Genomic DNA, 10,375 nt, shown 5'->3' on the forward strand with positions numbered 1-10,375 from the left:
GAAGTTGCTCCTCAAGCTTTCCCTCAGTTGGCAGCTAAGAACATGTTTTCACATTTGTGTGTGGAAAAAACCTCACTGTGTTAAAATAATCTCTGAGTGGGCAGCCTTTTTATAAGATGAGTTCCTTTTTCTGAGCTAATCTTATCTCAAGTAGAATTAAGTGGAGGGTAGAGACATGCACAACATTTTTAGAGCAGTGGGCTGATCTGGAAGTGTCCTCCTCACTAAAGGTACCTATTCTTGTGTAGAGTCAAAATCTGAAGGGGGGAAACCGTTCTGCAGTTTAGATGCAGAAACCGACTGTGCACAGCCCTGACTGGCTGGCCTGCCTTGATTCTACCAAGAACTCCCCCCTCCATCCTTGGAACAATTATGCATTTTTTTAAAAAATACATCCTTTTGAAAAACCAGTAAGGCAACAACTGATTGGCTACATGTTCATGTGGCACTTACAAATTAAGTCATCTGAAGTACAGGGGAAGGGAGATGACTGGCGGGGGAGCCCAGGCCCGCTTTGCTGCTATACATGGCTGTTTCGGTTATGAAACCGAAAGGAAGCCATGATTCACTGCACAGCTGAAGCAGGTGCGGTGAGTTATGCTTTTATATAACATCCATCTTCATTCAAAATGGTACTTGGTGGCTGCAATCCTAAACATACTTGCTAGGGAGTAAGAGGGGGGGGCAGCCAGGGGGTGCTGGGGGGGGAGATGTTAGAGGTTGTTGATTTTTACCCACAATAGGTAAAACAGCAGAGCACTAAGGAATGAGCACACACTCCAGTTACAGAGTAGGTAGCAGAGAATGGTTTGGATACTGCAGCTGTTTAGAGAAAACACATGGAGATCCTGGTATGACTAAACATTAAATATTTATTGGTTAAATACACTTAGATAGGAAAGACCTATCTCTAATCTAAAGGACTACATAGTAGATAGGTAAGGAGAGAGAGAGATGTTTCCATCTGCTCTCTAGGAGGAAAGGAAGGATTGTGACGCAGCACAGGAAGTGCTGCAGAGTCAGTTCAGGGGTCATAGAGTAGGGACAGATAGGGAGACCCTTGCTCACTGTCTCTACTCCTAATGCCCCTAGTGGTCATTAGGACAGTTGGTGCAAAAGGTCGATGCACTGGAAGTTCATCTCCACCAGAGATGTAGCTGTAGCCTGCCCTCCACCTCCCACCAGTCCTAGCAGAACTGACTATAAAGTCAACTTTGTGAGCTGTATGGAGGCAGCTGGGCAGTTGGTGTAGCAGTGCCAGTGCCCCTTAAAACCCAGTGTTCTAGGCAACCACCTAGGTCACCTAAATGGATGGCTATCCCTGTTCAAGAATCAGAAGAGATCATTAGGAACCTCTATTGTGGGGGCAGAGGGCAGCAATGTATGGGAGGGGGAGCTGCTGTTCAGTTGGACTGCTCAAACAAAAAGGCAGTAGTATGCCAAATCTAATTAACTGTTGTAGAGCTTGCCTTGACGGTATTTGAGGGTGTGGTTACTCCATTTCTTCTAGCCATCTAAGGGCGCAGCAGGGAAATGCTTGACTAACAAACAGAGGGTTGCCGGTTCGAATCACCACTTGTATGTTTCCCAGACCTATATGTTTCCCAGACTATGGGAAACACCTATATCGGGCAGCAGTGATACAGGGAGATGCTGAAAGGCATCATCTCACACTGCGCGGGAGGAGGCAATGGTAAACCCCTCCTGTATTCTACCAAAGAAAACCACAGGACTCTGTGGGCATCAAGAGTCTAAATCGACTTGACAGCACACTTTACCTTTACTCCATTTCTTAGGGCTGCTCTTTTGTCTACGTCCCCTTTCTGCTCTGTATGGAAATTCAGCTTTATTAAGAATTCAAGGATTCATGGTGGGTGTTTTGCTTCTCCAGGTTGCTAGCACCAACCCAGCTTGCATGGCTGCTGTTTTGGTCCAAATGGAGGCCTGCCCTGCTCTCCTCCTGGCCACAAATGCCCATCTCTGTAATGTTTCTGTCAGGTTCAAAGCTGACATTCAAGATGGAAGAAGGCTGTCTGATAACAATTGGTCAGGAGTAATGGCTGAGCCAACCACCACAAAGTCAGGCTTGCTGTGAACTTTATTTTTCTGTTATCTTTTTCCTGCATTCTTCCTATATACATTCATATACATAAACACATATACATCCCCATTATCCATAGCTCCAATTAGTATCTTAGATATTTCTGGACTTAAACCACAAGGTGTCATCAGTATTTAGTTCTGTATAAATTTTTATATATGTATATATATATATATATATATATATATATATATATATATATTTCAAATGGTGTTGAATGTAGTGGCTCACACTTCTGAGTAAAAATGCATAAGGCTGTGCAAGTGCTCCAGTTTTTAACTACCAAAGAGTTGGATTCATTACACAAGGTCAGATCTCAGGCATGCAGCAAACTTACAGCATCTTAACCTACTCTTTGCTTAATAGCAGCTTGATGCACCATGAAAGGCAAAGTGCCACCCCATTCCTATTCACTGCCCTCACGTTGCCAGCCCCACTCCAGGGCTGGGCCACCCCTCTTCTCTCTTTTCCTCCCTGCTCGCAGAGCGCACTCTGCTTGCCTTCAACCTTGGTGCCACCATCTTTCCTCTTTCCCACAGGCACCCCCCTTTCAAGGCACACCCTGCCTGCCATCACTTCCAGTGTCACCTGCCAGCCCCTCTGTTATCGCTGCTGCTGCCGCCCCAGCAGCAGAGATGGACTCTCCTATCTGTCTGCTGTCTATCTGTCTCCCCAGCACCACACCTGTCTGCTGCCTTCATCTCCTCCTTTTAAGAGTCCTATAGAAGAGTCATTTCCTTGAAGCTCTCTTCCCAGAATGGGAAATAGCGGAGGTGACAGCAGCAGACAGGTGCAGTGCTGGAGAGGCAGTGAGTGATGGACAGAGAGAGGGGCCAGCAAACCTGCGGAGCAGCAGCAGTGATAACACAGGGACCGGTGAACATAGCCAGATGCAGCAGGCACAGAGCATGGCCTAGCAGACTGCTGCCAGCAAGGGGAAAGAGGGATGGTGCCACAGGGCAAGGCAAGCAGAGTGTGTTCTGTGAGAGGGGATGGGAAAGAGATAAGAGGGGATCAAAGAGGGGTGGCATTAGTGGGTTCCACCCAGACTTGTAGGGTTGCCAACATTTCATTGCCAGAATGAGGGACCCAAGTTTGGTGGGGGTGGAGGGCTGGCTCAGGGGTCTGGAAGGTGTATGCAGTAGTAATCAACAGCCTGAGTATCACTGAGGTATATGGAATTGAATTATATGCTATTGAATAGTGCCAGCATGGTTATTATTAAGAACATATTCAAGTTATACCATTTTTCAACCAAAAACATCTCAAAAGCAGCTGCTCACCCCGCCACCAAAATGAGGAACAAATGCTGTCCCTTTAAGGATCAACATTTCATCCCTGAAATGAGGGACATCCCGTGCAATGAGGGACAGCTGGCAAACCTAACCCAGAAGGAGAGGGCAGCAAAGCAAAGGAGCTGGGAAGTGGGGCAAGAGCAGCAGCAGGGAGGAGGAGGGGCAGTGGAAGCAGGGACAAGCAGCAGGCAAGTCAGGCGAGGACCACTGCAGGTCTGCACTCACCACCTCATGATGCACTCACTGTTTGAGGCCATCACCTCATTTTGCCTCATGGAAGAACTTAGTCTTCTCTTCTCCTCTTCAAAGGACTTCACCTACTGTAAGGACTCCTGAAAATGGCTGCAATTGTGTTTAACTTCCTCAGCCCAAATTGGGAAAGTGCTCTGACGTTGAAATCAGGGGTGTTGCTAAACCCCCAAAGGAGCCAGGGCCTGGGCCCAGACCATCATGGTGCCTTATGGTGCTGTGACATTTTTAAGCCTGATTTTTAAGGTCCCTCTAGGGCCAGGGCTCCTGCACCGCCATGGGGAGTCGGTGCAGCCTTTGCAGCTGCTGCTGCCACCACTTGCTGCTGCCTTGATTGTGGCAGCAAAACTAAACAGTGCGCCATTGCTCCACGTGTGACAAGCCAGCCAGGAAGTGATGTGTGCGCAACTGCCGCCACTTTCCTGCTCACTTTTCACATGCCCAGTGGCACACTGTTTAGCTCCTCTGCTACCCTCCTTGCTGTCGCAGCAGAGGAGGCAAGGTGAGAGGCACGGCAGAGGAGATCTGGGGCACCCCAAAATATATTGGGGGACCATGTCCCTGGGTCCCCCTAATGACACCACTGGATTCTTATGTACACCTTACTCCAAACTAGGAATGGAGAAGCCTTGGAGACTGCAGCTTGCCAAGGCTGTTTAGCCTGCTGGAAGTTATTTATCGATATAAAGGTAGCTAGAGTAAGAGAAGCCACCTAATGGCACAGCTGGAAATGACTTGATTAGCAAGCCAGAGGTTGCCGGTTCAAATCCCCGCTGGTATGTTTCCCAGACTATGGGAAACACCTATATCATGCAGCAGCAATATAGGATGATGCTGGATGGCATCATCTCATATTGGGCGGGATGAGGCCATGGTAAATCCCTCCTATTCTACCAAAGACAACTACAGGGCTCTGTGATCGCCAGGAGTTGACACCGACTCGACGGCACACTTTACCTTTACTTTAGAGTAAGAGAAGTAATGAGCAATATCTCCTAGTCCCCAAATAGTCTTTGCATGTAGCTTTCTAAAATAATATCCATACCGTATGTGCCTAAGCATGCTTACCCAGAAGGTCCCACTGAATTCAGTGGGATTTGTTCCCTAGTAAGTCTGCTTAGAACTGCATCCTTAGCCCCTGTGCTCAAAGAGTTCCAATGATTATTTCCTTTGGTGTGTTGCAAAGCACAAGGTGACACAGTGGTTCCTGTGGGAGATAAACAGGAAAAGCATGTTTTACGGGCCTGCTGATGACAGCTGTGCTTGACAATGGACCAGGCCTACCAAAAATAAATGGACATCAGTCTAAATGGACATGCAGCTCAAACTTACTGGTTTGGAGAAACTGATAACAACAGCACAGTGCTGACAGCAACAAGCCAGGAATGGGTATTATCATGCTGGTAAGTTTACTTAGTGCTTGATCCTATCCATGTTTGAAGTAAATCCCCTACATTAAATGGGAATTAGTCCTAAGTAATTTTGCAGAAGATTTCAGCCTTAGCCTATTGATTAATTCATGTAAAACATTTGTACCTCACCTCTCTATGTGCCCAAGGAAGCTCAATAATTAAATGTGCATAAAGGTACAATTGATATATAAAACTCGTCGACAGGACAGCAGCGTCCTAAAATTCAGTTAAAAACACAAAATAAAGCAATACGCTCAGACTCACAGTTACATCAGATACCCATCTGATATATACTGCAAACTACAGAATATAAGTTAATTCCCAGCCAGTGTTGGTTCTCTGATAAATCTTCCAAACATCATCAGGTCAGGTGGGTAAAAATGCAGGGCCTGAAAGTTAGTTATCTCTCCATCACCACAACCCCCATGACGTACTGCAAGCTGAGTAGCATAACAATAGCACATTTAAATAAACAGAAGCTGAGCAGGATACTGCTTGCTTGGTTTTGGTTTATCTGTGTCACTTCTTTACTTCCTCCACCTTTACAATCGCAACTATGCCCTGGGCAAACAGTGGAGACTAGAAGGTTCCTTACTGTGCTGGCAAACTGCTGAACTACTTCTGCATTTTCCTCCCAAAGAAAAGGCAGCAGCGTTCTCCTGAAGATTTTTGCACAGCCCTGGGAATTCTGACACCTAGTTTGCCTCTATGGCTGAGGCAGATGCATGGAGTGCAGAGTGGAGAAAGGTCCGAGTCACTGACTAAAGGCAGGGAGGCCAGCCATCCTGACAAGCAGAGGAGGAAAAGGATTATTCCTCCCAGGATTTTAGTTTTGCTTCTGTAATCCCTTCTCCTCTTGGACTCTCTCTTCTTTAGAAGAGGAAATTAATTTGGTGCCAAAAGTGACATCAACTTGTACTCACACCCACATTCTCCCACAGAGCAGAGATGTGCTCTGATAAGCATTGCAGAATAGACACAACAATGACTGACCAGTTAACTTCCTCTGGTGTTGTCACAGCTCGAGAACCCATCCCTGCAGTGGAGGAACATAGGAACATAGGCAGCTGCCATATACTGAGTCAGACCATTGGTCTATCTAGCTCAGTACTGTCTACTGGCAGCAGCTTCTTCAAGGTTTCAGGCAGGAGTTTCTCTCAGCCCTATCTTGGAGATGCTGCCAGGGAGGGAACTTGAAACCTTCTGCTCTTCCCAGAGGCAGCAGCTCCATCCCCTGAGGGGAATCTCTGACAGTGTTCACATTTTCCAGGTCAGAATTTAAGTGGTATTCAGACTGCAGCACAGCTGCTGGGGGCAGTACTCAACCACTATAGCATGTGGAAAAAGCAAGTAATACTTGGCATGGTTTGTATAGCACTTTTTGAATGTGCAAAGCATTTCACATGTATTATCTTGAAGTAATCCTTACAATAAGCCTGCAAGGGAAGTGCTATGATCATCATCAAGATCTTGATTTTAAATTTTTGACAGCATTATTTCTCTTTATTTATCTGTCGGTTTAAAGAAGAACAAGGATTCTGAGCAATGATTACTTTTTCCACCTCAACGGTCTACATAGACCTGCATTTTCCCAACATGCTGCTGCTAATCCCCCAGGAAGAGGTGAGTGATGTGATGCTGGCTTATGACGTTTTCAGGATAAGCAGTGCACCAGGACATTCGGGGCAGGCTTCTGTCACTTTAAGGCAGGCTCCTTGCACTTCTGAATCACCCTGTGCAGTTTAGCTGCCATGTTCATTATTGTGCAGTCATTCACTAAGGAATGAATCCAGCATTGGCTGCCGTCCCAGATTGTTTCTCTCTCTCTAGTAAATAAGAGGAAAAGGCTGTTTACTGCTTGGCAAAAAAGGAGATAAATCTCTACTGACAACGGCTTTCAATAACAGCGCACAAGAGTAAATGGTATCTGAAGGTACATTAATCATTTGCGGTTAAGCCCAAAATGCTGGTGCTCAGTTACAGAATTGCCAGTAGCACACACAGGACAGGGCTCTTGTGCCTAGAATTATTAGCCAGGATTGAAAATTTGGACTGTGTAGCCACTCCCATCACAGCACTGTAGTGGCTGGGGTGGGGAAGCTGCATCTGCCAAAATTATCTCTCTTATGCAGTTATTAGAAGCACTGGAACTCTGCCCTATATGAATCTGGCAGCCCTTATTAGGTGAGAAGATGCACAAGCACTATTTGATAGTAGAATATAGAGAAACCTGAAATTGATGCCCAGTTCTATGCCTACTAGAGCTGAGTTCTGCTGTGGTGCCATCACTGACCAACTTCTTCCTGACAATTTTGTCACTTTTTTTCTGACAGAGCTTCTGCACCTTTAAGTGTTGTATGTCAGGCACAAATCCAACAGGTTCAGCATTCCCTATCACCAGGGGCATAGCAAAATTGAAGTGGGCTCTGGGACAAAAAGTGAAGATGGACCCCTGCCTCCACTTTCTTCTTCAGACAGGTGTGAGGGGGGTGGAGCAAAGAGAAAGCTGTCACCCAGCTGATGGACACCCCCCCATCCCGCAAGGGCTCAGGAACATTTCCACCCCCCTTCAATTGTAGCTACACCCCACCTATGATTACCTGCATGGAAAGACTGGACCTGTTTTTGCCTTTCAGGAAGCTCTTCAGAATCAGTGTCAGGAGCGCAGGTAGCAACCTTATTTTGCAGCATAAAGGTCAAGTGTGCTGTCGGGTTACATAAGGACATGGAAATTTAAATGCACAATGGCAAGAAGAACTGAACTGAAGCCAGTGCCACTTCCTTGCATTGGGAAAGAATGACACGTTGTGAGCTGGGAAGGCACAGTACCTTATAGGGTTGACACCCGAAGTTAGTCTCTATATGTAATGTAGTGTAGTGCAGACCAGCAGCAAGGCGGATGGATTTGAATACAACAGCAACGAATGCACCACTGAGAGACCTTAAAGGCCAAGTTGAAGACAGATCATCCTGGAGAGAATCTATCTATGTGGTTGCTAAGAGTTAACACCGACTTGATGGCACTTAATCAATAAATCAGTGTAGGCCAGTGCAGTGTTGTGGTTAGAGTGCTGGACAAGGACTGGGGAAACCTGAGTTCAAATCCCAATTCAGCCATGGAACTCATTGGATCACTCTGAATTTAAAATATTTAAAAGTCACAGATTAAAATACATGACAATAAACAGAATAATATAGTTATTAAAATAGGTTTTTAATATTAATTCTAATTAAAAGCCTGCAAAAACAGGAGAGTCTTGAGGTTCTTCCTGAAAACAAACTGAGAAGGAGATGTTCCAGTAGGAAGCATATTCCAAAGCCCTGGGGCAGCCATAGAAAAAGGCAGGTCATGGGTTGCCACCAGATGAGCTGATGGCATCCGTAACCAGACCTCTCCAGAAGATCGTAACAGGTGGCAGGGTTTATGACAAAGGAGGCGCTCTTTTAAAAAGCCTGGGCCTAAGTTGTTGAGGGCTTTATAGGTAAGAACCAGCACTTTGTATTTCACTCGGAAATATATTGGCAGTAATACAGTTCTTTTAAAATCAGTGTTATGTGGTCCCTTCATGTTGTCCCAGAGACCAATCTGGCTGCCATATTCTGTACAAATTGTAGTTTCCGGACTACATACAAAGGCAGCCCCATGTAGAGCACATTACAGTAGTCAAGCCTGGAGGTTATCAGCATATGTACTACTGTTTTAAGGCCATTCGCCTCTAGAAATGGATGCAGCTGACATATCAGCTGAAGCTGATAAAAAGCGCTCCTGGCCACCATCTCAACATGAAAAAACAGGGAGTGCTTTGGGTCTAGGAGCACTCCCAAGCTGTGGGGGAGTGTAACCCCATCCAGAACAGGCATATCTAAAGCGTCTCTTGGGTCCTGGGCCCCCACAGTCAGTACCTCCATCTTATTTGGATTCAACTTTTGTTTGTTATCCCTCATCCAGCTCATTACTGCCTCCATATGCCATTGACTAAAGAAAAACTAAGCCTGTTTGGGCTAATGACACTTCAGATGTCACATATAGTTTCACCCTGAGGCAATGTGTTTTCTAAAGCATCACAATCAATCCAGGAAAAATATGGCTGCCCCAGGTGGGAGCAATTAATGGAAGTTTGGGTTAAATTTCCCCAAAATACAAATGGCCCATCTTAGTCAAAGGTAAAGGCTCAAAAGTGGGAGGAATCAGTTTTAACAAATTATTTCCATCACCTGCATATGTGCATGTTTTCCACACTTTTACTAATTTGTGGAATCCCCCAAGTGGGAGATAGCATTTGGCTTTCAATTGATTTAGCACCATTGATTTCAATGGAATTACATACAAGTACTTTAGGTACATTTTAATATAATTACTTTCATAAGAATTCCTGGAGAGTCTGGCATGTAAGGAATTTAATGGCATTGTGCAGATGTAATGACATGTGCAGCTGAGTTGATTGACATCACTGTGGGAAAGTCTCTGTGTCAGAAGAAATAATTGATATCAGTTGAGTCAAACATGATCTCCCATCAAGTTATTTTTGTCCTTTTAGGCAGTAGTACACAATGTACAGCAGAGAAGGACCACTTTGATTCTAGTCCAGCAAAGCAGATTGGGGTGAAGAGGACAAAGAAGTCAGTGTGCTGAGAGTTTGAATGCCAAAAGCAGAAAGAGCAACTACAGGGACCTGGAAAGGAATTGAGCAACTGCAAGGTGTTGGGTGATGTTTTCCGGAATAATTCTTACCTGCTATATTCTTTGGGATAACATGATTTATAACACTGTATAAGTGATGCCCATTTCTGTATGTTGGAAACTGGAGCATAGGGAGCTTTCAATGAGGTATGGTCAGACTCCTGCTTCAGGTGGTCCCCAGTAACAGACTGGGGACAGCAAATGTGGACAGTAACTCAAAATGTTGTGCCACTTAAGTGTGCCCCACAACCCTCTTCTTCTAGTATTAGGAGGGTAGCAATGTCTCCAGAATGGTGCTAAAATGAGTGTGAGTGCATTGTACACAGGTAGTCTTTGAGAAGTACAATACTATGACAGATGCAATGTTGTCCTACTGCCATCACTTAGGAACATAGGAAACTGCTATATACTGAGTCAGACCATTGGTCTGTCTAGCTCAGTATTGTCTTCACAGACTGGCAGCGGCTTCTCCAAGGTTGCAGGCAGGAATCTCTCTCAGCTCTATCTTGGAGAAGCCAGGGAGGGAACTTGAAACCTTCTGCTCTTCCCAGAGCAGCTTCATCCCCTGAGGGAAATATCTTGCAGTGCTCACACATCAAGTCTCCCATTCATATGCAACCAGGGCAGACCCTGCTTA

At 45.5% G+C, this 10,375-nt stretch overlaps 1 long non-coding RNA gene across 2 annotated transcripts; it reads left to right on the plus strand.

Moving 5' to 3' along the window:
• Positions 1-479: 479 nt before the first annotated feature.
• LOC128340132 (uncharacterized) lies at positions 480-10,096 on the plus strand. Of its 2 annotated transcripts, none has more exons than XR_008313482.1 (3): positions 480-590; positions 6,583-6,680; positions 9,596-10,096. It is a non-coding gene; the product is annotated as an uncharacterized LOC128340132 (long non-coding RNA). The 2 variants fall into 2 exon arrangements; XR_008313481.1 differs by lacking the exon at positions 480-590 and adding an exon at positions 6,110-6,327.
• The last annotated feature ends 279 nt before the right edge of the window (positions 10,097-10,375 follow it).

The sequence above is a fragment of the Hemicordylus capensis genome, chromosome 1 (genome assembly GCF_027244095.1).
Source record: "Hemicordylus capensis ecotype Gifberg chromosome 1, rHemCap1.1.pri, whole genome shotgun sequence".
NCBI classification, from domain to species: Eukaryota; Metazoa; Chordata; class Lepidosauria; order Squamata; family Cordylidae; genus Hemicordylus; species Hemicordylus capensis.